The following is a 26,435-nucleotide window of genomic DNA, read 5'->3' on the forward strand; positions in this document are numbered from 1 at the left end:
TCGTTCTTCAGCCCCATGTACATTCCTCCCAGATGACAGATCATAACCATTGCAACCAACAAAGTGGGTACGTAATGTCTGTTGGGCTCCCGGGAGATGGTTCCCTCTTCCGAGAAAGGGCATGCACGCTCAGCACTGACGAGTTACGAGATCTTGAGCAAGTTACTGACCTTCTCTGCTCCTGTTTTAAAAAAGGGACTAATAGCACCTAAGTCCTAGAGCTTCCAGAATTAGTATGTAGGTACATTGGGCTACAACAGGGTCTGGCATAAAGTGCCACACTACTATCTAAGATCTTTTGTAATAGGTAATTCCATATGTAATCCCTAATGTCTTTTTTTTAAGAGAGAGAGTGTGTGCGGGGGCGGGGGGGGGGAGGGGCAGAGGGAGAGGGAAAGAGAGAATCCAAAGCAGGCTTCACACATGGAGCCTCACATGGGGCTCGATCCCACACCCCTGGGACCGTGACCTGAGCCGAAATCAAGAGTCACAGGCTCAACCGACTGAGCCACCCTGTACGTATCGGCTCTTAAATTTTTTTTTTCAACGTTTATTTATTTTTGGGACAGAGAGAGACGGAGCATGAACGGGGGAGGGGCAGAGAGAGAGGGAGACACAGAATCGGAAACAGGCTCCAGGCTCCGAGCCATCAGCCCAGAGCCCGACGCGGGGCTCGAACTCACCGACCGCGAGATCGTGACCCGGCTGAAATCGGACGCTTAACCGACTGCGCCACCCAGGCGCCCCCGTATCGGCTCTTAATAGCATCCTGTCATTGCCACCACCGCCATCATTATCCCCACCACCATCATCAACATCATCATTGACGTTACCGTCGTCCCCACTTACCATCACCTTTATAACGACCATCATCATCTCCACCAACATCGTCATCAACATCCCTGCCCCCCCCACACCTGTCATCCCCACCATCACTATCACCATCATTGTTTCCTTCTAGAGAAAGCTTGTTTATGGAGACCACCCGACTGGGGCACGATTGGATGTCACCCTGCCCCAAAGACGACGGCCAAAAGGACCAACGCTCAGCCCCTTTGACAGTCTCCTGGCTATGTCCACAGAACTTGGCTCAGGGTTGTTGGCTCTCCGTCCGTCCTTACCCGCCAAAACCAAAAAGCCACGCCAACTCAGAGGTTCCAGATGGCTCTCACTCTCGAAACGATCCCACAGGGGCCGTCCTGTAAAACTAAAACAAAACCAGGCAGAAAACCAACCCCCTCTTCCCCCAAAACCAGGCAACGAAAAGCATAAACAGAGGTTTCAAGTTTCTCCTAGTAAAGGCAGGCTGGAGCTTGGCCACAGCTGGTGTAGTTCAACTGCTCGAAGATGTCAGTGAATTCCCTCTCACCTTCCAAGAATTCCAGATACTGGCTGTTGCGGGAGTCCAGTTTGTTCACAGATGTCAGGGCTCCCACAAATGTGGTTGTCTTGACCCCCCTCTCGCGGGGGCAAGACGTTCTGTGGTTGCAGCTGAAAGACCAATGCCATCAGGAATGCTAACATTTCCCCAGAGGCTTCCTCCCCACAGACTCCCGCTTGTGTTTCACCGGCAGAACTGGGTTACTCAGCCTACCCCCTGACCCCCGCCCTGCCCCCGCAGGACAAAGGAGACTGACAAAGCTAGAATAGGATTGCCATGACTGGCTGAATCAGGCAGGGTACATCGCTGCCCCCAGATAAAGTCTGGGTTCCATCAGCAAGGAAGAATGTGGGGGGTTGAGTGTCACGGTTGTATGTCGAGGTACTACGGCTGCGTGCCAAGCTATCCCCGAATTTTGTGGCATTTATTTCACCCCGAGTCTGCAATCTGGCAGGGCTCAGTGGGGACAGCGGGTCTCTGCTCCGCTTGGCGACAGGTTACAACAACAGCGACATTTATTTTGCATATGATTTTTGCAATTTTGTCGGAGTTTGGTGAGTTAAGCTCATCTCCGTTCCCCTTGGTGTCAGCTGGGATGGCTCTGGAATCAGCTGATGACTCGCTCGCGCACATCTGGGCCTGGGCTGGAAAGTTCCAAACAGCTGGGGCTCCCTGGGCTTCTCACTGTGTCTCTATGTGGACGGCCCATATGCTCCCTCCAGTGTAACTGGACTTCCCGCATGTCAGCTCGGGGATCCCAAGGTGTGAGTTAAGAGATAGAGGGGGAGGGAGGGAGATAGAGGGATGGAGGGAGGGAGAGAGAGCGAGCGAGCATTCCTAGTAGAAGCAGGACCTTAGAAATCACTGCATCCTATTTCCACCACATCCTATTTATTAGAAGAGGCCCACTGAGGGGCGCCTGGGTGGTTTGGCTGGTTAAGCGTCTGACCTTGGCACGGGTCATGATCTCACGGTTCGCGGGTTCGTGCCCCGCATCGGGCTCAGAGCCTGGAGCCTGCTCCAAATTCTGTATCTCCCTCTCTCTCTGCTCCTCCCCTGCTCTGACTCGGTTTCTCCCTGTCTCTCAAAAATAAATAAACATCAAAAAAAAGAAAGAAAGAAAAAAGGAGAGGCCCACTGAGGCCAGGTCACGAGTAGGAGAGGGGAACTAGACTCCATCTTTTGGGAGGGAGATAAATAATTGGACGTGTTTTAATGTCACATCTACGTACCAATGACAGAGACCTAGAAAAAAAAACAGACGGTAAAGCACTGTGTTGGGTGGAGAATTAAGAGGACAGCTGACCAATGCTTCGAAACGCTTTTCCCTCTTCAGATCCGAAAACTTACAGCAGTTTGCTCGCCGAAGAATCAGAGTGGGGTCTGCTCAGCAAAGGAAGTAATTCCTCATTTAATTTTAACTTTTTTAGTGTTTATTTTTGGGAGAGAGACACAGAGAGACAGAGCGCAAGCGGGGGAGGAGCAGAGAGAGAGGGAGACACAGAATCGGAAGCAGGCTCCAGGCCCCGAGCCGTCCGCACAGAGCCCGACGCGGGGCTCGAACCCACGGACCGTGAGATCATGACCTGAGCTGGAGTCGGCTGCGTAACTGACTGAGCCGCCCACGGACCCCAGTATTCCTCATTCTAGAGGCAGAGCAACCCTGTGGCAGCTACTCTCCTCCTGCCTTGGCCTTGGTCCAGTCAGCCTTGCCACCTCCTGACCTCTGACCTCCAGCACGTGCAGCTCTTTGCCTGGGGGCTTGTCTCCTGGCTTCTGGAGCCTGCTCAGCACCCCCTCTGGTCCTTCTCCTACTTCCGCCCTCTGGGGCTCTGGGCGAATGACTGGGAGGAGGAGGCGTATAAATACCCCAGCTCCCTCCCCCTTGGTGAGATGACTTTACCGTGCTCGGTCCCCTCTTCCAAGAGTTCTGCGGCACAGCTAAGCCTCAGTTGGCCACAGGGACTGCCTACTTAGCGATGCAGACTGTGTTCACTCTTTCCCTTCCCAGTCGTGCTTCCCATACCTCTCTCGGGTTTTCCTGGGACCGCCGTGGAGATAAGTTGCTGGCATGAGAATCCTAGTCTCAGAGTCTGCTTCCAGGGAAAACAAAGGAAGGCAACGAGGTTTAGAACTTGGAGGACAGGACTCGGAGTCTCAGCTCTGCCACGGAAAGCGCTTGGACATCATCGCTGCCACCCTCACAGGAGAGAAGTTGAACAAAGTGAAGACCGAAGACTTTCCGTAGACCCTTCCGGGAATGGAGGTCATGGGGCATGCCGCCACCCCGAAATCTGGAGAGACAAGGTGAACACAGAGATTCACAGCTAAGTAGACCAGCTTAGCAGGTGCAGAAACCACCTTAGCTAATAATCGGTAGGAACACTTACATGATAATTCTGATAAACTGCAGGAAGTTGACTGTGAACTAGCTCAGGAGATAAATCCGGGGGGCCCAGTCTTAGAAGGACCCCCTACTTTCATAGATTTTCATAGATTTTCATAGATTTTACGTGAGGAGCCTACCGCATTCTGTCTCTACCAGACAGAAATCCCCTCCTGTTTGGGGGTAGGGAGAGGGGGAAGTAACCCTTCTAGAATACGAAGAAAGCATTCTCCATAACAAAGGCCCGCCCTCTCAGGGAGGCTTCCAGAGCCACATCTGAGCTGAGAAAGGGGAAATTAAGACAACTCCAGCCTCATCTAGGCTTCCCATCTCTGGTAAGGCAAGAAAAAAAAAAAAGTCTAAGAAATGCTTCTGAAGGTCAGACTGGGAACTCAGGTCCTACAAAATGGAGATCCAGTAACAGCATAATAGATGGCTTCTCCTCTGACACCCTGCCACCCTATCCCCGGGCTCCAGTGTACCGGTGGAGTACAACTGAGAATAGAAAGACAGTGATTTTATTTACTAAGGAGTTCTTAGGGAAACCCAAAGGCCACAGAGGGTTAAAAAAACAAAAAAAAAGGAAACTAGAGAAAACAAAAGCCTTCAGGACCTACAGCTACAGCAAATATCAAACACAGCCAGCTTCTCGCCAGATTAACATCACATTAGCAACCTAATTATCTTGTTTCCTATTATGCACTATATCGGGTCCGGGTCCGGCTTTCAACAGAAATTGCCAAGATACGCTGAAAGGCAAGAAAAAACCACAGCCTGAGAAGACAAAGCAACTCTCAGAGGCAGAGAGGATACAGGTTCGAGACTTAATGAGACAGTAACTACAAACGCATATATTAAAGGACCTCACAGAGAAAGTAGACGATGTGGAAGCACAGAAAAGGACACTCTATGGAAGATTCAGAAAGGACCGTCAGGAAAAAAAAAAATACGCCACACAGATATGAGTAACGGTCTTAGTGGGCACGTGAGTTGACTGGACACAGCCCAGTAAGCTTGAAGTTTTGTCACCAGACACTTCCCAAACTGAAATGCAGACAGAAAAGGAATGACAAAAGAAAAAAAAGGGAGAAAATATTCAAGGACTGTGGTGCCCCTGAAAAGGCGTTGCATGTGCATAATGGGAAAACCAGAAGGGGAAGAAAATGAGAAAGGAACAGAAGGAATATTTGAAGTGACAGTGGTGGAGAATTTTCTACGCTAACGACAAACACTACAGAACAGATCCAGGAAGCTTAAAGAATACCAGGCGCAAGATAAATATCAAAGGATCTGTACCTGGGCATACCATATTCAAACTGCAGAAAACCAAAGACAAAGAAGAAATCTTGAAAGGAGCAAGTGCGGGGGAAAACCCCTTATCTATAAAGAAACAGACTTTTTGTCAAAACCAGGCTAGCAAGAAGAGAGTGGGATGAAGTATTCAAAGTATTGAAAGAGAAAACCACCAGGGCACCTGGGTGGCTCAGTTGGTTAAGCCTCCGACTCTTGATTTCCGCTCAGGTCGTGATCTCACGGTTCGTGAGACTGAGCCCAGAGTCAGGCTCAGGGCTGACAGTGTGGAGCCTGCTTGGGATTCTCTCTCCGCCGCCCCCACCCCTGCCCCTGCCCCCGCTCGAGTGCATGCTATCACTCTCTCACCCTCTCTCTCAAAATAAATAAATAAATAAATAAACATTAAAAAAAAAAAAGATAAAAGCCACCAACCCAGTGAAATTACCCCTCAAAAGTGAAGGAGATGTTCTCAAACAAACAAAAACCAAGGAAATTTGTGGCCAATAGACCTGCCTCCCAAGAATTGTTAAAAGAAGTTCTTTGGAGAGAGAGAAAAGAATGTTAGAAACTCAGATCTACATAAAGAAGAGTGTCAGAGAAGAGATAAATTAAGGAAAATAAAAATGAAATTGTATGAAAAACCCTGAACTGATGTGATATATAGCTATTCAAAGTAATAATCATGTTGGGTGATTATAACATACGAATAAGTGAAATGAATGGCAACGAAGTTACAGGGAATGGGAGGGAGGAATTGGGAAAACTTTGTAGTACCTGTAACACAACAGTGTTGCTCGAAAATAAATTTAGATTACGTTGTAAATACATATTGCAACCTCTATGACAATCAGTAAACTTTAAAAAAAAAAAGAAGTATAATTTATATGTTAAGAGAGGAGAGAAAACTTAATTTTATAAAATGCTCAGTGAAGACCAGAAAAATCAGAAAAAGAGCACGTTTTTTAAGAAACAAAGAAAACGTGCAATGAATACAAAGCAGTTACCAACAAGCTAGATATGAGCCCAATTATACTGATAAACATTTTAAAGTTGAATAGTTTAAATACACCAACTAAAATATAGAGACTGTCAGAGTGGCTTAAAAAGTAAGACCCAACTGCATTTTGTCTACAAGAAACCCATTAAAAATTTTTTTTATGTTTATTTTTGAGAGAGAGAGAGTGTAAGGCGGGGAGGGGAAGAGAAAGAGGGAGTCACAGAATCTGAAGCAGGCTCCAGACTCCAGCCTCTGAGCTGTCCGCAGAGCCTGACACAGGGCTTGAACTTGGGAACTGTGAGATCATGACCTGAGCCAAAGTTGAATGCTTAACTGACTGAGACATCCACGTGCCCCTACAAGAAACCCATCTTAATTGTATACATGCACTTAAATGAAAACTAATGGGGTAAAGAAAGGTATACCATGCTAACATTAATCAAAAGAAAGCTAGAGTAGCTGTATTAACTTCAGACAAAGCAGACTTCAGCACAAGGAATAGTAGCAGGGATTAAAGAGAAAATTATAAAATGATAAAAGGGTCCATTCTCCAAGAAGACATAACAGCCCTTAATGTATATGCACCTAACAACAGAGTGTCAAAATACATAAGGCAAAAACTGATAGAACGGCAAGGAGAAATAGACAAATCCACTATTATTTGGGTAATAATATCATTGGATATTAATAATATTGGAAGTTGGAGACTTCAACACCTTTTTTTTTTAGTGATTGACAGATCCATTAAGCAAAACTCAGTAAGCATGTAGCTAAATCAAACAGCACTATCAATCAACTGAATCTAATGGACATTCACATAACTTAACAACAGAAGATTATACTTTCTTCTAAGCTCACATGGAACATTCACCAAGACACACCACAGTTTAGACTGTAAAATAACTTTAACAAATTCAAAAGATTAGAAGTCATATAAAATACATACTTAGTCTACAACGGAATTAAACTAGAAATCAATAATAGAAAGCAACCTGGAAAATCCCAAAATAATTGGAGAAGAAAAAGCACACATAGATCAAAGAATACATCAGAGAAGAGATTTTTTAAGTATTTTATTTTTATTGTTTAAAGTTTATTTATTTTGAGAGAGAGAGAGAGAGTGGTAAAGGGCAGAGAGAGAGAGAGAGAGAGAGGGAATCCCAAGCATGCTCCACACTGTCAGCACAGAGCCCGATGCAGGGCTCAATCTCACGACTGAGATCATGACCTGAGCTGAAATCAAGAGTCGGACATTTAACCAACTGAGAGCCACCCAGGTGCCCCTGAAATATTTTTAAATAAATGAAAATAAAAACATAACTTATCGAAATTTGTGAGGTGTGGTGAAAGAGGTGCTTAGAGGGAAATCTATAGCATTGAACACAGATACTAGAACTTAAGAAATCTTGGGGCGCCTGGGTGGCTCAGTCGGTTGAGCATCTGACTGTTGATTTCAGATCAGATCATGGTCCCAGGATTGTGGGATTGAGCCCACACTTAGCGTGGAGCCTGCTTAAGATTCTCTCTCTCTCTCTCTCTCTCTCTCTCTCTCTCTCTCTCTCCCCCCTTCTGCCCTTCTCCCCAGCACCCCCCCTCACATTCTAAATTAAAAAAAAAAGAAATAAAACTAGATTTTTAAAAATGTTTATTTATTTTTGATAGAACACAAGAGAGGGGGACACAGAATCCAAAGCAGGCTCCAGGCTCTGAGCAGTCAGCACAGAGCCCAACATGGGGCTCAAACTCACGGAACATGAGATCATGACCTGAGCTGAAGTCTGTCCCCCAACCTACTGAGCCACCCAGGTGCCCCGAAATAAAGCAAACTCTAAAATCAGTAACCTAAGAGATGAAAAATAAGCATATTAAAATATGCTCCACACAGTATGTCCTTAGGGGAATTGCAAATTAAAATGACAATGATAGGGGGCACTCAGTGGCTCGGTCGGTTAGGCGTCTGGCTATGGCTCAGGTCACAAAGTCGCCGTTCAGGGGTTCGAGCCCTGCTCGGGTTCTGTGCTGACAGCTCAGAGCCTGGAGCCTGCTTCAGATTCTGTGTCTCCCTCTCTCTCTGCCTCTCCCCTGCTTGGCTCGCTCTCTCTCTCTCTCTCTCTCAAAAATAAATAAACATTAAAATTGTTTTTAAAAATAACAATATGCCAGTACACATCTACCAGACGAGCTAAAATGCAAAAACACTGACCACAACAAATGCTGGCAAGAATGCAAAGCAGCAGAAGCCTCGTTCATCGCTGCTGGAAATGCACACCGGTAGGGACACTCTGGAAAAGCGTTTGAAAGTTTCGTACAAAACGAAACATTCTCTAACCATGTGATCCAGCAATCGCACTCCTCTGTATTTGCCCAAAGGAGTTGAAAACATGTCCACACAAAACTTGCGCACAAGGGCTTGAAGCAGCTTTATTCCTAACTGCCCAAGACTGATTTGGATAAAATGTGGTACATCCAGACGACGGAAGTATTCAGTGCTGAAAGAAAAAAGAAAAAGAGAACGAAGGAGAAAAAGAAAAAGAAAAGAAGAAAAAGAGAAAGAAAGAAAGAAAAAAAGAAAAAAAGAAAAAGAAAACCATCAAGCCCCCAAAAGACAAGGAGGAATCCTAAAAGCGTATTCTAAGTGCGGAAAACTAAACAGGAACAGTAAATAGATCAGTGGCTTCCAAGGTTCACGTTGCTCTATCCTGGCAGACACAAGTCATCGCGCATTTGTCCAAACCCAATTTTGTCAAAAGCGTACAGGAGTGAGTGAACCGTGACGTAAACTGCAGACTTTAGTTAATAACAACTGCGTAAATATCGGTCACTAACCGGAACAAATACACCACATTAAGGCAAGACGCTAGTAACAGGGGAAGTCGTGCTCATGGAAGGGAGGTGTGTGGGACCGGTCTGCGCTACCCGTTTTTCTGTAAATCTACACCTCTTATTGGACAATTTTATTAATCTTTACTACTCCTTTAAAACCTGAGAGATGGGCTTAACACAAGTGAGTTACGACGCGATGTGAGCTGAATTTGTATTGAAGCCACACTTGGGAACCCCCTGGGTGAAGGGACTGGGTTTTTATTATTTGGGGGTCTCCAGGCTCCTCCCTAGGCCTGACACAGAGCCGATAAAGGCTGCATAGCGCAGGGCAGGTGAATTTGAATAATGAAACCGTATGCAAAGTGACAAGCTTCCCATTTATTGCCTCTGGGGCCTCACGACAATTCCCTGTTCTCTTTAACTCCTATTTTGACATCATTTCAGATTTACAGGCAGGTGGCGAGAATCGTCCAAAGAATTCCCGTGTTCCCTTCCCCCGATTTCCCCCGAAGCCTTCACGGAGGACCCCGTGTGGTGTGACCTTCCCTGTCTTTCCAGTGTTTTCACCCCCATTTCCCAAGGAAGAAACAGGCTGAGGGAAAGGCCCCATTTTCATCTTCGTTCTGTTAGGAACAATGATGAACATTCACTGAGCGCCTACTACGTGCGGGGCATCGTTGCAAGCACTTCACGGGCCTTTTGGCATTTCCCCTCACCTGGCCCCAGGAAGCAGCCCGTCGGGATCCCACTTGGCAGATGTGGAAGTTGAGGCACAGGGACGGTGACCCTGCGGCCCAGAGTTCCACAGTCAGTAAGTGGTGGACTTGGTCTGCGGAGGCAGGTGTTTTGGCGACAATTGAAGAGTGAGGTTGACTTAAAACCGCAGAAAACAGGGTGGGAGCCAAGTTGGGAGTGTGGGAGGGCAGACGGCACAGGCCCCGAGATCAAGAGTCAGGCGCTCAACTGACTGAGTCACCCAGGCTGTCCCTTCCTTATGACTTTCTTAATGACATTTTCTTTACTCTAGCTTACTTTATTATTATTATTATTTTTATTAAAAGCTTTTGTGGGCGCCTGGGTGGCTCAGTCGGTTGAGCATCCGACTTCAGCGCAGGTCATGATCTTGTGGTTCGTGGGTTCAAGCCCCACGTCGGGCTCTGTGCTGACAGCTCGGAGCCTGGAGCCCGCTTCGGATTCTGTGTGCCTCTCTCTGCCCCCTTCCCCGCTTGTGCTCTCTCTCTCTCTCTCAAAAAATATATAAACTTATGGGGCGCCTGGGTGGCTCAGTCGGTTAAGCGTCCGACTTTGGCTCAGGTCTTGATCTCACAGCTCGTGGGTTCGAGCCCCGCGTCGGGCTCTGGGCCGACGGCTCGGAGCCTGGAGCCTGCTTGTGATTCTGTGTCTCCCTCTCTCTCTGCCCCTCCCCCGCTCATGCTCTGTCTCTCTCAAAAATAAATATTAAAAAAAATTTTTTTTGAAAGCTTTTAAAAAATGTCTATTTATTTTGAGAGAGAGAGCACGGAGGAAGGGCAGAGAGAGGGAGAGAGAGAGAGAACCCCAAGCAGGCTCTACCCGGTCAGCCCAGAGCCTGACACAGGGCTCGAACCCACGAACCATAAGATCATGACCTGAACCGAAATCAGGAACCAGACACTTAACCAGCTGAGCCCCCCAGGCGCCCCTCTAGCTTCCTGTATTCTAAAAATACAGTATGTAATACTGTACAACATGGAAAATATGGTTTAATCAACTGTGTTATCTGTAAGATTTGGTCAACAGTAGGCTATTAGGAGTTACGTTTTTGGGGAGTCAAAGTTGCATGTACATTTTCTACTGCCCCGGGGTCTGCACCCCTAACCCCCCATGTCATTCAAGGGTCAGCTGTATATGAGTTTGAGTCCCTGGGTGTGGGTGTGAATGTGTGTGGCCGTGTGAGTGTGCACCCCTGTGGACACGTGGAGTGTGTGGATGAGCGTGAGTCAGTGTGAACATATGGGTGGGTGAGTGAGTGTACGTGGAAGGGTATGAATGTGTGCAGGTGTGCGAGTGGATGCGTGAGTACGTGAGTGTGAATGTATGCACGTGAACGTGTTTGGAGAATGTGAGTGAGTGGGTATGAGGGTGGGTGTGAACGTGCGTGCAAGCTTTTCTAGGCAGGAACAAACCTGTGTCAGTGAAGCAATGCCTACACCTGCCCCCAACCCCCCCTGCCGTTGCTCTTGGCGGATTTCACGTGAAATGCAGAATTCCCTGGCGCCTGGGTGACTAAGTCGGGTAAGCGTCCGACTCTTGATTTCGGCTCAGGTCGTGATCTTACGTGAATCTTACGGTTCACTAGATCGAGTCCCGTGTCGGGCTCAGCGCAGAGCCTGCTTGGGATTCTCTCTCTCTGCCCCTCCCCTGCTCATGCTCTGTCTCTCTCTCTCTCTCAAAATAAATAAATAAAAACATAAAAAAAAAAAAAAAGAAATGCAGAATTCCCATCTGACCTGAATTCCTGTTGGAATTCACAGCTTGTCTGGCCAAGCTTCCTGGCTCTTGCTGAGGCCTCGCTCCCTGGCTGCCCTGGCTGTCCCCATCCAGTGTTCGTTCCACACAACTGCTTGCGTTTGTTACTTGTCAGGGCTCCTGCCTGACCCCCAGGGCGAAGAAAGCAGGGGATGGGTATTTCTCACTCTCTCCTGCCCCCAGCGCAGGCCCTGGCACATGGAGGCATTAATACATACATGCTAAGTTATTGTAGCTTTTCTCACCTCTAGGTATTTGCTCGCCCCATCCCCTCTGCCTGAACGCCTTTCCCTTTTCCCTCCCTTTTCTGCGCGGATCTTTGGAGAGACCGTCAGAGGCCATGTCCTCCAGGAAGCCACCCTTGACTCCCCCCACACTGTCTACTGTCATATACTTGAACTGTAAGGTCTCAGTAAGCAGGGTCCATATTTATTTCGTTATCTCCATATCTGTGTCCTCAGCACTTGTCACCGGCTTAGGCACACAGTAGGGCCGAGAAAAAAATAAGTGCATGAAAAATAACGAAAGAGAATTGAAGTACTGTGTCCCCTCCCAGAGGCTTCTCTGCTTCCCTGGCTCACCCTCCACCACAGCAAGCCCATCGGGCTGTCCTTGGCTGTGAGGATTCTGCCTCTACTCTAAGACCAGGAGCTCCTTGAGCCTAAGATGGGGTCAAATTACCCTCTGGGTCTCCAGCACTCCGCAGCCTGAGTCAGCACGTCCTCTTACCTCACCTCCTTCCATTTTCCCATCCTCAAGCCTCTGCAGCCAAGCTAGCCTTCAGACAATTACTCCAACATGCCACCCCAGGGCCTTTGCACTTGCTGTTTTCGCTCCCTGAACTAGTCTTCCCCCATATTCTGTTCAGGATCAGCTCAAACGTGTCTTCATCGGGGACACCTTTCAACCACCGACCCCGACTGGCCTAATAGGTCCCTCTCTGCTTTATTTTCTTCTCCGGACCTCTTGTCACCTGAAATATTTTATTCTCTTAGCATTCTTCCCTACTGCTTGGCTCCATTGGGGTTTTTATGGTGTCCAGTGGTTAGTGGTCTACGGAGCCTGGGCTCAAATCCCACACCTGCTGCACGCTTCTCACCAAGTTGCCCCTCTGTGCCTCAGTTTCCCCATCCGTAAAAGGAGTGATAGTAATATAGCTCCCTCCTAGGGTAGTTGTGAGAGTTAAATAAATTACTACACGCAGTGCCTCACAACAGAGCCTGCCAGATCTTACCAGCTATTGCCAGAGGAGTTGTTTCACTATCTAAATTCTTCGGGCCCCCGGCATATGGCAGGCGCTCAGTAAACGTTGAAGGAACAAACGCACAGGGGCACCTCGCAGAAGCTGGGCCGCTGGGAAGGGGAGAGGGATGAAAGCCGCCCAACGCTCCAGCCCCACATGCACCTGCCCCTCTGCAACGCGAGGCTGGGGGCCGGAGCCGCCCGGAAGGCCCTGGCCGGAGCCGGGGCGTCATTCGGAGAGTCAGGGGGAAGCACTGCGGGGTTCTGGCGGGAGAGGCCGCGCGGGGGAGGAGGCGGGCCCGGGAGCCAGGCCCGGACAGTGGGCGGCCGGGAGGCACGGGGAGGGCGGGGGCACGGGGCGGGGCCTGCGGAGGGGCGGGGCGCAGGAAGCCGGGGCGGGCCGCCTCGCGCGCCCAGGAAAGCCCCGCGCGGCGCGGGCAGGACTGGCCGACCGGGGGTCCCCCACATCCCGCTCGGGCGCCGGCGCGGCGAATGGACCCGGGGCGCGCAGGTAGGACGCGGGCCCATGCGCGCGGCGGAGACGGGGGACCGGCCGGGGGACGGGCTCGGCCGCCGGCGGGGTTCCAGGCGACGGGGACCCCCCGGGCCGACCGGACCCCGTCGGGGGTCGCCCGGAGCCCGCTCCTCACCGCGCCCCAAGCGGCGGCCGGCTCGGCCCGGGCGCCCCCGGGGGCGGCGGACGCGCGGAGCGGGGACCCCGGCGCGCCCCCCAAACTCGTGCTGGCCCGGAGACGCCAGCGGGGACGGCCCCTCGGGGACCCGGGGCCGTCGTGAGCGTGGAGTGAGGCGGGGCTCGGGCCATGCAGCGCCAGTGTCCCAGCGATCACCCCCTGCCCCGCGCGCAGGAAATGGGTGAGGATTGGGGCGGAGGGGGGGAGGGGGAGTTCCGAAAACTGAACTTGGTTACCCGGTCGAGGCATCTGGGGAAACGGGGCCCTGTCGACTCCTTGTTCTCCTTACTTGAATGTTGGGTAGACCCAGTAACAATAGCGGTCATTTAACTGGACTCATTTTGTACAGATTCTGTCCTGAGCATTGAACGTATTCTGAGTTAAATCGCAAAATAACTGTTTTGGTCGGTGCCGTGTGTCCGTGCGTTTTTCAGAGGAGGACGCTGTGTGGCACAGGCAATTTAAATGACTTGCCCGAGGTGGACAACTGCCTGGAAAGGGTGCGGCAGGATTCGAACCCAGGCGGTTCTGACGCCAGAGAGGTCCACCCGTCGGCAATATTTGTCAAACTACCCCATAAACGAATTATCCAAGGGATTTTATTAAAAGGCAGATTCCCCGGGCTGTCTTCAGTGAGGTTCCGATTCAGTAAATGTAGGAATCTGGAGTTTTAAAAACCCACAACGTCTGGATTTCTTATATCAAGCAAGACTGGGGACCAAGCAACCCTCAGTGGTCCTGCTGCTGGGATTTGCAGATGGCTCCCCTGCCAGCACTCATCCCGCTGGCGTCCTAGCCTCTGCTCTTCCCCAGCTGTCTTCCAGGTTCCACCCCTGCTGCTCCTTCCCTAAGAGTGGCCTTTTAGAAGCCTGGGCATTTTCTGGGAATCAGTGCCTTGATTACAATCCTAAAGTCCCGTGGGGAAACTGAGGGTGAGGTGTACCTCTGTCCAGGGTGTCCCCCCACGGTCAGGGGATTCCAGAGTCCTGCAAAGACTCCTCAAGAGCAGCTCACCTGCCCAGTGGTCACAGATGTGGATGCTGTGGTGTTGGCAGGGAGCAAGGGGTTGGGGGGGCAACCTCCAGCAGCCATCCATTCATTAATCAGCACCCGCTGGGCTCCTACAGGACACTGCTCTAAATAGCACTGGTGTTTGCCTTTCGCGGGGGGGGGGGGGGGGGGGGGGGGCGGGGGCTCGCGCAAGTAGGGGTGATCACCTGGCAGGGACAGGCTTCATGGAGCGGGGACCCCTGAGCCAGCCTTGGAAGAGGGGCGGGGGAGCTTGGCTGCAGGAGAATGGGAGGGAAAGGCATGCTGAGCACTGGGAGCAGCTGGGAGCAGCTGGGAGAGGCCTGAGGGAGAGGTGCCGGGGGAGGGGGAGGCAGCCAGACAGGGATGGGAAGGTGCGTCTGGCCACGTTGTGGAAGGCCTTGAATGCCATGCTGGAGTGTGGCCCAGTGCACTTGGCCTCAGCCCGAGCCATAAAAATCACAGTGCAGGTTCCTGGGTGCCCCCGGATCCCTGAAGCCAAGGCTGGAGGGAGGCCTTGGGAAGGCAGCAGGGAGGGAAGACCACTCGTGAGTCAGGCACTCTGGTTACCACACGCCCAGTTACCAGCAGATCTGGGATCACCTGAAGATTTCCACATTCCGGGCAGCAGCTCAGTAACTGATGTGTTTTGTACCACACAGCAGGGGCAGGGAGGTGGTCCCCTAAGGCAGTCAGTTTCCAGATGCTCTGATTTAGCAACGCAGCTGAAATGCACTGTGGGAGAAGTGAGGAGAGGGCCTGTCCTGGACCCGTCCTCTCCCTCCACCCCTACTCCCCTACCCCCCAGAATGGAGGTGCTGCCCTCTGCCCTCAGCTGCCTTTGATGGCACCTGCAAGGGAGGCAGGGACAGAGCCCCCCGGGGTGCTTCACATGTGTCAAGCTGGGCTTTCACGAAGGCTAAGGGCATCATGTTTTATAAGATACTTAACACAGTTTCCAAAACGTCGCACATGCACAACAAATGTTCATGACTGTTTTTACCCGTTAGGAAGTATAGCGTGGAGGTGACGAGTGCGGACTCTGGAGCCAGGTTGCCGAGGTTCAAATGCTGGATTTCCAATTTACTAATTTGTCAGGACCTCAGTCTCCCCGTTTATGAAATTACAGTGGCTGCTTTATACCATTGTAGCAACGATTAAGTGAACGGATACATGTCGAGCCTCCAGAACAGTGCCTGGTACTGACTGAGCACTATGTATTTGTGAAATAAATAAAGGAACCCCATTGGATGGGATCGAATCGATCCATTTTGCCAGGGAGGAAACTGAGACCCAGAGATGTGTGCAGTGGCCTTGCCTAAGGCCATGTTATCTAGGAGCCACAGGGAAGGATTTGAATCTGCCTTTCTCCCCAGCCTGAGTTCTCTCCTGCTATGTCAGTTTGCTCAGGTTAGCAAGAGGGACATCTTTCTGAGCGTTCCACATGCCCAGTCACGTTTGGCCAGAATGCCCTTGGCTAGGCTAGAAGACAGACCAGTGGCTCGCCTGGCTGTGTATGAACTTGCCCTTTGCGAGAGGTTGGACAGGAAGCCCAGGGGAGACTGAAGGCTCTTGCAGAGGCCAGGGCAGCCAGCGTCACACAGGGCTGTCTCCCTGTTTACTGACTGCCATCGAGTCATTCTGTTTCTCTGAGCAGGAGGCAGAGAGAAGGACACAGGCTTGCAGACAGGGGCCCCGGGTTCAGATCTGACCTTGCTATTTCCTATCTGTGTGATCATGAGGCACTTGCTTAACCTCTGTGAGCCTCGGTTTGCTTGTCACGAAAATGGGTATTGGGGGGTGTTCAGGGCATAGTTTTTACAGGCACCTTGCCCACGGCTCAGTGATGGCGGTTTCTCTTCTTAGTTAGGACAATGGCTTCTCCATATCCAGCACCTGGCTAGCGCATTCATGTCTTCAAATATTCATCAAGCACCTATATGTTCCAGGAGCTACTGACAGAGTATTGGACAAAGTCCTTGCTCTCCTAGGGTTTAAATTCTAGTTTGAAGACGGGCGATACACAACTAAGCAAACACATTCACATCTATCACTCTTATTGCTAATTCTGAACTCTGCAAGTTCTGAAAACCGACAAGGTTTTCCATCATTCAGTTGGAAGCAAGAACCGAGGGGAACTAGTCAGGGGGTTCTTTGGTGTGTTTGTTAATCCCCCTGGACGCCAACGCTTATGTTGAGAAATTGATGTGAGCGATGGGGGGGGGGGGAGGCTGAGAAATTGATGTGAGTGATGGGGGGGAGGGAGGGGGAAGTGCTGGACCCATGGGGGGAGGGGGGCAGGGTGGTTACGCCTGGTGGGATTTTATCCTCAATAACCTGTCTATAATCTGAGTTACTGTGACTTCTGAGACATGCCTGGTCCCCCGGGATTTCACACAAGAGGACAGGGACCTTCAGGACCCCGTCAGGACCGGGGAGGAAAACGAAAGCTGGGTGAGGGTGGACTTTGCGGGAGCCTCTCCCGAGGAGCCACGTTTAGGAGCCACGTTTAGGACGATGTGGGGCAGAGGCCCCAGGGAAGAATGGGCTGGGGGGGGTGGGGGAGGGGAGGGAGCCCGCAGGGAAGGTCTCGTCCACCCCACCAACCCCGCCTCCTGGCCCGCTGCTTGTCCCTGGCTCTGGGCGCGCAGTTCTGTCTAAACTCGCATGTCCTTGCCTTTCCAAGATGTGGCCATGGGTCTGAGATTTCGGGTTTGGCTCTGACTGACTCATTCTCACCCACGGGGGCCCGCGTGGCATTTCCGAGTTTGCTTTAGAGATTCTGGGACATGTCTCAAGCAGGCCTGGGTGCCAGCCGGCTGGAGAGGATCAGCAGCGGGGCGGGCATCTGAGTCCTCCCTCCTCCCTCCTCCCTCCTCCCTCCTCCAGGGACAGAGGAAGGAAGTGGGTCCGTGTGAGGGGAAGAGAGCGTGGCCTCCTGGGTTTGGTGTAACCCTTCCTAATATTAGCAGAAGGACTGTAGTTCTGAGCAGTGGGTTGATGAAGGGACTAACCACACACCTGAAAGTAACAGGTTCACACACGTCTTGAGGGTCAGCACCAGGCTTCCACTGGCTCAGCAGACGTGTTAGGGACTGGGGACACAGCAGTGAATGACACAGAAGCGAGAGCCCTCTTAGAGCTGACAGTCTAGCGAGGGAGGTGACTTTTGAGGTGAGACCTGAGGTAAAAAGGCACATGGACATCCCGAGAGTGATTCCAGCAGCGGGAACAGCAGGTGCAAAGGCCCTGAGGTGGGAACAGGCTTGGTGTGTGTGACCCACAAGGAAGCTGATGTGGTAGTATGGAAATGAGCCAGACACCGAGGGGTAGGAGCATAGGTCAGGGAGGAAAACGGGAACCAGATCCCTGCAGTGTCTCGTTCACCTTGTAAAGTAACCTTCCCAAGTAGGAACTGCTCTTATCTAGACTCTGCCGATGAAGAAACAGGCACTGAATAGTTGAGTAACTTGTCCAGGGTCACACGGGTGGCAGCACAGGGCCGTGAACCCAGCAGCTCCAGCATCTCCAGTCTTTACCACGGTGTTTAAACACCTGGATGTGGTCAGGCCAGGATTGGTGTTACGGGTGATTCAATCATCATACAGATCGTTTTACAGATCATTCTGCCAATGAGCACGTTCCCGGCCTGTGACCGTGACTGTGACATCCACCTCACAGCACAGAGCATACAGTGAGGATCAGGCACTGCACTGGGTGAACACGGGTAGATGAGTGGGCGCCTCCCCGTTTCCCCGAGGAGGAAACTGAGGCTCTGGGTAAGTGGCCGATCTGGGTGGCACAGCTCCAAGGGGGCAGAGTCTGGATTCAGACCCACAGCTGCTGACCTGGGAGCCTATGCATTTAACCACTGTTCTGAGCCATACAGCCCAAGGAGTAGAGAGCTACGTTTCATGGTCAGAAATGAGGGGAGCACAGTCACCCAGAGCCATTTTGGGGAACTGGGGAGGCCCTGAGGTTTTCCTGAAGGAGACAGAAAAGCGTTCTGCCATTTCAAAAGAGGAAACGGAATCTCTCTGGAGAGGGGAGACACTAGATCTCTGGACGGGCAGTCCTCCAGGCTCTTGGAGCCTTAGCCTCTTGACGATCTTGCCCCTGGCCATAGAGCACGGGCCTTCTGGAAGGCAGATCCTCGTAGCTGGGCAGCGCTAACTGGGAGAAAATCTTTCTGGAGATTTAGCCAAACTAACTTTCCGGTAACATTCACTTTCTGACTCTGGTTCTGCCCCCTTGGAGGTAGTAACCAGCTCCCCCCAACCTGAGCCCAATATTTCTCTTATTCAGACTACACAGGTATAGTCCTTTCAACCGCTCTTCCTGACTCAAGGAATTGTAGAGAATTCAGCCTGGCTTTAGACATGAACAGATTCATCAAAGTCTCACATAAAACCCATTGCTTCCCCCAGTGTCTGCCCAGTCACAGAGGAGGAAGACTGTCACCTCCTTGGATTTGGACCCATATCTTTGTTGATACAACCTGCAATCATACTTTATAGTGACCACATCCCGCTTGGAGCGTACGTTGGGCTTGCCAGCTAAAACCTCCAGATCTCTCTTCTGCACGAGCTGCTGTCTGTCAAAGTATATTCCGTTATGAGACTCCTTATTTGAGGCTAGCACTTGTTTTTTAGTCTTTCTTGTTTTCTAGTAAATCTACTTCAGGCTAAGAGGCTATAATTTTTTTTTCTTTGAGTACTCCTTTGGCTTCATTTCACAGGTCTTGTGACACAATGCAAAAATAATTTAGTTTCCCTTTTGATTAAAAGTGTTATGCACTTCAAACGTTTTTAAAGATGAATGGATTTTTTTTTTTTGAAGTTATCCTTGTGTTCTTGGAGTCTCAATTTGTTGCATTATGGTCAGTATTCATGGCTTGTATGATATCAGTGATGGAGAATTTGTGAAGATCTTTGTAAGATTCTCTGGTTAGTTCCTTTTGTATGTTCCACTTGTCTTTGAAAGGATGTGTATTTTCTGGTGGGTGTGGGGGTTTTTGTTTTGTTTTTAATGTTTAGTTATTTTTGAAAGAGAGAGAGTGCAAGTGGGGGAGGGGCAGAGAGAGAGAGAGAGAGGGACCAAAGATCTGAAGCAGTCTCGGCAGTGACAACAGAGAGCCCGATGTCGGGCTTGAACTCACAAACCGTGAGATCATGACCTGAGCTGAAATCCAGAGCCTGAGGCTCAACCGACTGAGCCACCCAGGCTCCCCAAGGTGGGTGTAACGTTTCAGAAATAGAGCTCTTAGATCAATTTTGCTAATTACATCATTCATGTTTTCTATGTTTTTATGTGTTTTTCTCTATCTGACTTATCTCCCACTCTGATAAAGGATCTACACATTTCACCTTGGCCTTTTCTTGTTTGTTTTTTTTTTTTTTTTTTTTGCTTTATTTTCAAAGCTGTGTTGTTCAGTGCATATAAAAACAAAACATGAATAGAAGAAGGGTTCATGATATTTATTCCTTCTGGTGAATTGCTCCTTGGATCAGTATAAAAGAGCCACCTTTCTCTCTTTTAATACTTTGCTGTCTTGAATTTATTTTATTCAGTGTTCCTTCATTCCCGTACCTCTTATCTCTATGCTCATTGGTCTCTTGACCAATTCTCTGTCTTCTTTTCTTCAACACTAAAGTTGAAGGACTTTTCTAGGACTTTTCTTTGACTACAGTCTTGTAGCCACATAAATTAAAAATAATTATATATATGCGTGTGTGTATATATATATATATATATATATACACACACACACACACACGTATATATTACCTCTCAGACTCAGCTCTGTAACCCACTTGCTGCATAATTTAGGGCAAGTCCTTTTGCCTGTTTACCTTAATTTCCTCATCTGTAAAATGGGGACATGACTCACTTGGCCTCTCCTCTCGGGTTTCTGTAAAAATAATGAGAGTGGAGAATGGAAAAGTTGCTGCCTACATCCCTACAAGTTAGTCACTGGGTGTGAATATGGTCTGGCTTTCCAGACGGTGAGAAGAGGGAGGGAGGGAGAGGGAGGGAGGGGCAGGGAGGACCACGCCAGAGCCCTGAGGGTGAAGGCCGACTTCACGGTGGCCGCCCCTGGTTGGCTGCCTGGGCTGTTCACAGCTACACGAGTAAGACAAGTCTCTGGCCTGGAGGGGCTTCTGGTCTGGAAGAAGGTGCAGCTCACTGCTCATGGGACAGAGGGACAGGCAGGGAAGGGCTGAGGAAGGAGCGGGGTTTGAGTAGCAGTGTCCCAAGGGGGTGGCTTAGGAGGTGGGCACTGAGAGGGGAGTCTGGGGCACATTTAGGGACGGGTGGGGGGCAGCGCTGGGAGAGCGCAAGGTTGGTAAGGACCGCTCTTGGGCTCCTTGTCCTCCCCTACGAAGGAGGAAGGCAGGGGGCTTGCAGAATTTGGAGGATCCTTGACACCAAAGAGCAGGCAAAGTTGGGTCTCCAGCCCCACCCCTTCCTTGTCACCATAACAGCCACATCCCATAATGAATAAGAGGACCTAGGGACAGAAGGGAGGGAAAGGTAGCAGCCTTACACCTTCAGGGGTGGGGGTGGGGCCGGTGCACCAGGAGGCTGGGGGGGAGGTCTTGCCTCTTGTTGGGGGCGTCTCAGGACACCCACCCACCCCAGATGACGCCAGCTGGTCGTCGGAAGCCAAAGGGAGACCATAGATGTGTGGTGTGGTTTTTGAAAATGGAACTCTTTTCCAACGCTTAAAAATCAGGAAAATATGCATAGAAATCTGGATTTCTAGCTTCTTTTGAAAAATCAGGAGACCTAGCAATGCCCAGCCTTCGCTGATGTGGCAAAAAGCGGCTGACACAGAGTGACGGCTGCCCTTTAGGGCTGGGCCTGTGCCCGCCCGCTGCGGCTTGTCCCTTCTCTCCCATTGAGGTCTTGGGTCTGTGATCCCTGAGACGCCTGGGTCGTCTGGGGCAGGTGGCTGTGAGCTGTGCGACCCCCCCCCACCGAGATAGTGAATGAAGAAGCAGGTAGGCTGAAGTCGGGGGCCCCTGTAAAGGCTGGGGAGTGGACTGCGGGGTCTTTGGGGACCCTCGTGGCCCTGAGCATGGATGGGCTGAGACGTTTGCGGCCGTGCCCCCTCAGCCCAGATCGCACCCCCGTTCACCTATCCTTTTCCCTTTTCCTCCTTGGTGAACTTACATGCAGGCCGGTGCACAGCTTCGTGCCTTTTCCCAAAGCGTGCACTTGCGTGTGTAACCCAGCTTGACCGGCCCTCCAGAAGGTTCCCTCCTGCCTGCCCCGCCAGAGACACTTCCCTGACTTCTGACCCCAGGATCAAGGGTTGTCTCCTTTGCAACTTGATGTAAATGGAATCAGTTTTGCCCTTTGGAACCCGGCTTCCTCCATTCAGTTCGTGCCCTTGAGACCTGACCACGGTTGTCATGGCAGCTGTCGCTACTCAGGGTCTCGGAGCGTTTCCTTGGTGCTTGAAGATGGGCTTTGCCACCTGCTCCATCCACGCTGTCCCTAGTGCCTCTTCCACCCCGCTGTGGTCTCTCCGTCCCCTTGTGCGACCGGCGAGGCAAGTGGTTCTGTCCTCACGTCACAGACGAGGAGACTGATGCTCTGAGAGGGCCCCTGGCTTGCCTAGGCCTGTCAGCCGGGCAGGGCAGGGCCTGCGCACTTAGGCCCAGAGTTATGCTTCTGTGTGTCAGATGCTCTGAGGTCGCTGCCCACGTGGGCGGCCCCACGCGTCCGTGTGTCCCTCACTGTGCCAGGAATAATATTGGCGCAGGGCAGGGTGGACAGCAGATTGGACTCCAGGGAGAGGCCTCTGCCCCCAGCACCTGTCTGCAGGCAGAAAGTGAGCAGGGAGATCTTGCCTGTGTTGACGTGCTACCTACCGGCTGTGGGTTTGCCCAGGGGGCAAAGTCCTGGTCACTGTTGAGACAAGTTCACAGATGATGGCTGGGCAAACAGGGACAGAAGCCAAGTTCCAGCTCACTCACTTCCTGCCTGGTCACCTTGGATGATCCCTGAACGCCTCTGAGCCTCGGCCTCCCTCTCTCTGTGGTTCTTAGGCAGGTTCCTGGCCCTCTGGGTGTCAGTTTCCCCCGTGTCTGCCGTGGGGATGGTACTCACCGCACCTGCCATGTTCCTCGGGTTGCTGTTAGGGTTAAATGAGTTGCTGAAGTTGTAAGTGCACGACAGTCTGCTATGACCAAGGCTGTGGCCGGTCAGTTTGGGGGGTGGGGTGGCACCCATGGGCAGAAGGGCCCAGGGCATGGTCTCTAATGGCTGGAGGAACTGGGGACACACAGGGGCAATCATGGTGACTTCTGCGGACCTTGGGAAGCAGGCCCACTGGGAGCCGTGACTGTCCCTAAGACCAGCAAAATCTAATCAGCATCTAGGGGCCAGATGTCATAATCATGATAATGCCCCAATTACCAGCATTCTGCAGTCACTTCCCCCGGGGTGGCCAAGATCGGTGCCTGCATTAAGGTATTTAAGGAAATTCGGAGCCAGAATTGGTCAGTGTTTATCTAGCTGTGAGAGGTGGAAAACTAGCTTGTGGAGCTGTGTCCCTGCTTTCGTGAGGGATGGCCGTCCAGGCCCTCCTGCACTGAGCACATACCCGTGGCCCCTCTGCTGTGTGCCGAGCAGTGTATTATTGGCTCTGGGGTCTCAGCAGTGAACAGGGTGGACACAGCCTCGGGTCTCGTGGGAGCTGGGGTCCCGGTGGGGCCCTTGGACGAGGTACAGGACGTGTGTGCATGTGGTGAGCCTCAAGGGACAAGTGCTAAACAGAGAAATGGCCTTGCAAGTGACGGGGGTCAGCTGCCGTTCCTGATTCTGTGGCATCTGGACACGGGGCCCGTAGGCTCAGCCTCTTCCCTGGGGCCTCCAGGACCTTCTGAGGTCCAGCCTCCCCTGGGTTCCCACTGGCAGCTTGGGACAGCCAGCACGAGTGTCCCCACTGCCATGAAGTGGCCAGCCTGTCGCCAAGATGGTGCCCCCTCCAGCGGGTCTGGCCCAGCCATGTCCTGTGAAGGAGGTCCACAGTCTCCAACCCTCTCCTGTCCCCCTCAGACAAGGCCTTCCCTAACTCTGCGCAACCCCATGGGTTCCGACACGGCTAATGACCTTCGGGCCTGTCTCCAGCCCAAGCCTACCTTCTGAGCTCCAGGCCAGTAGAATGTATTGCCTCCGTGCGGCGCCTGGGGGCTCGGTCGGTGTAGCGTCTGACTTCAGCTCAGGTCATGATCTCACTCCTTGTGAATTCAAGCCCCACATCGGGCTCTGTGCTGACAGCTCGGAGCCTGGAGCCTGTTTTGGATTCTGTGTCTCCCTCTCTCTCTGCCCCTCCCCCGTTCATGCTGTGTCTTTCTCTGTCTCAAAAATAAACATTAAAAAAAAAAAAAAAAAAAAAAAAAAAAAGAATATATTGCCTCCCGGACTGGATGCCCACTCCCCACCACCTGCTTCGACTCCCCGTGTCCCCGGCATGGGGGGCACGTGATCTTCCTGGCGCCCACTGCCAGCCATCGGCAAGTTCACCACCCTTACCTCCTGTGCAGGGCTGAGTCTGCCCCCTCGTCTCCAGCAGCACCCAGCACGCCCCTCAGCCCGGCCACCTCGGCCTCGAACCTACAGCCCTTCTCCATATCGAAGGTGGAGTGGACTTCCTGGCAGGTGCACCTGCTCCTGTCCTGCCTAACAGCCTTCAGTGGCTCCCCGTTGCACTGGGGATGGATGGGGTCTGAATCACGCACTGTGCCTGGTTGGCAGTGTTGACCTCTCCTTCTGTCCGTCCCTGCAGTCCACGGCCTATCTTGCGGGGTGGGGGATGGGCCATGCCCTCCATCCTCCCTGGCTATTCACTCATTCTTCACTCGTCACTTTCCCCGTCTCTTTCCTTCTCCCGAGACTCCTCAGGATCAAAAATGGGCTTAATTATTGTCGCCCCCTCACAGTGAGGACTTAGAGCACCTAGAACAGCGGCTGGCACTGGGGGAGCACCGTGTAAGTGTAGAAATAAGAACAAGGTGGGAGACGCAGGGTTGCTTGTTGAGGGGGTACCCTGCACCGGCCGCCGGGCTTGGCCTTCTGCTTACAGAGGACGCGACGTGGCCTGCCCTCACGGAGCCCACGGCGCCTCCCGTGCGTGGGAAGGTCTTCCTTCCTCTGCACACGGCACCCCTGCCCTCCCCTGGGGGGTCCCTCTAGGGACACTTGACCCTCGAGGACCAGCGTGGATCCTCCCTGACGGCTGCCTGCCGACAGCCTCATCGTACCTTTCCTGATGCTGTTCCCACAGCCCCTCTGCGGGCCTGCTTCCCGCATGGGTCCCTCCCACACTGCGTGGCATCCTGACAAGACCAGATCTAGCCTTTTTGAAGGCTCTCTTCTCTCGGCAAAGTCTGTGCAGTCAGCAAATGCTGTTGGCTGTGCCCTCGACAGATCTAGAATCCAGCCTGCTCTTACAGACCCTTCCCGGCACCTGCTGCCTAGACCAGCGCAGGAGGCTCCTCACCGGTACCTGCTTCTGCCCTTCACCCCATGGGCCCTGTAGACCACATAACCGGAGAGATGGCTTGAAACGTCTCATAATGTCACGTCTCTGCTCAAAAACCTCCAGTGACTTATCTTCTCAAGTACTTGTCAGAGGGAGGAAGTGAATGAGCGAATGCATGAATGGCTTCTCCCGCGTCTGCGGTCGCCGGCACGTAGTAGGCGCTTAATAACCCCCGCCGCGAGAATACACGCGGGCAAGGGCTGGGAGCACACAGTAGGTGCACGGGGAGCCCGCTGGGCTCTGTTGGCCAAGGTGGCCGGTTCTTGCCTCCAGCGGTAGTGGGGGCAGCCTGCCGTCACCCCTCACTCCGCTTTCGGTCTTGGGGCCCTGGCCTGGCCCGCCTTGCCGGCCAGGGGGGCTGCTGACGCGGCTGCCGGTTCCGGGAAGCTCTGCCGGGCAGTGCTTCTGGGAAGGCGACCGCTAGGAGGAGAAGTGTGCCCCTGGCTCCCCGCCAGACTGGCCTAGCTGTCCCGGAGGCCAGAGGAAGCTCCAGGCTGGCTTAAGACTGCGGAGTTTCAGGGGCCGGTGGCTCCCCCCCAGGGAGGTCACCGTCAGCCCCTGTTGTCATCGGCTTCCTCTTCACATGCGTTCGCTCCTCATGGGACTGGCTGCATCCTGTCTGCCCGTCCAGCCCCCCTTTGAGCCGGTTTGCGGTCAAGAGAGGAAAGAGGAGCCGGTGTGGGCGGCCTTGCAACCCTTTTGGGCTCGGGAAGAGCCTGCCGGGTCACTGCCTGACTGCCACTGGCCTTGACATTTCAAGACTCTCCACTCCCCTCCTCCCCAACAGAAAGAGTGAGTTAAGTGTATTTCACTGCCAGCAGGAGGGTTTTCCCACTCAGAGCACTTCTGACCTCTTCCTGGCTCAGGCTTTCACTAAGTGCTGCTTCCTACCTCCCTGACCTTGGTTTTGTCACTTGCCCATCTCTAGGCCTCAGTTTGGGCCATAACACCGCATTCCCAGGGTGGCAGGGATGGCATTTCAAGAGGCGGCAAAAACAAGTGGTCAGGCACGTGGCTTCTGGAGTGAGGCTGCCTGGGTTCAAATCCTAGCTGTGTAACTTCTCTGTGCCTCTGTCTCCTCCTGTGTAAAATGGGGGTTTCAATGGCAGCCTGCCTTATAGAGGTGTATGCATAGCAATCATCATAAGAACAGCTCAGCACCCCGTGTTTGAAAATAGATTACAGAATCTGTCATTCTTGATTTTTAGCCACTCATTTAATAGATGTTTATTGAGCATATACTATGTATGTGTCAGGCACTATTCAGGTCCTGGGGGCAAAACAATGACCATAAAGCTCTGTCCTCATGGGGCTTGCCTTCTGATGGGGTGTGCGGGGCAGGGGGGGACAAACAATACATATATAGACAAATAACTTAAATGTTATGGGTGATCCTTTACACTCAGAACATTGCAAACTAGCAGCAGAATGAGAGGGGCTGTTTCATGTTTTGCCAACGTGGAATAGTTCTTGGGTGAATAATTTATGCCCTTTGCCTGTTTTTCTTAAAGGGATGTTTGTCTTACTGA

General features: G+C 51.8%; 1 protein-coding gene and 1 long non-coding RNA gene across 5 annotated transcripts in view; one reads left to right on the top strand and one right to left on the bottom strand.

Moving 5' to 3' along the window:
* Window positions 1-553: 553 nt before the first annotated feature.
* LOC128313658 (uncharacterized) lies at window positions 554-12,955 on the bottom strand. Its single transcript, XR_008294658.1, has 2 exons — window positions 12,623-12,955; window positions 554-3,675 (listed from the first exon to the last, which is right to left on the bottom strand). It is a non-coding gene; the product is annotated as an uncharacterized LOC128313658 (long non-coding RNA).
* A 44-nt stretch (window positions 12,956-12,999) lies between these two features.
* Window positions 13,000-26,435, top strand: part of IL4R (interleukin 4 receptor) — a 41,502-nt gene continuing 28,066 nt past the window's right edge. For 3 of the 4 annotated variants that reach the window (XM_027051072.2, XM_027051071.2, XM_053212901.1), the window contains exon 1: window positions 13,000-13,141. The gene's annotated coding sequence lies outside the window, so the exon portion shown is untranslated. The remainder of the gene's footprint in view (window positions 13,142-26,435) is intronic. The other variant, XM_053212900.1, reaches the window with a different exon arrangement.

Source organism: Acinonyx jubatus, chromosome E3, assembly GCF_027475565.1.
Source record: "Acinonyx jubatus isolate Ajub_Pintada_27869175 chromosome E3, VMU_Ajub_asm_v1.0, whole genome shotgun sequence".
NCBI lineage: Eukaryota > Metazoa > Chordata > Mammalia > Carnivora > Felidae > Acinonyx > Acinonyx jubatus.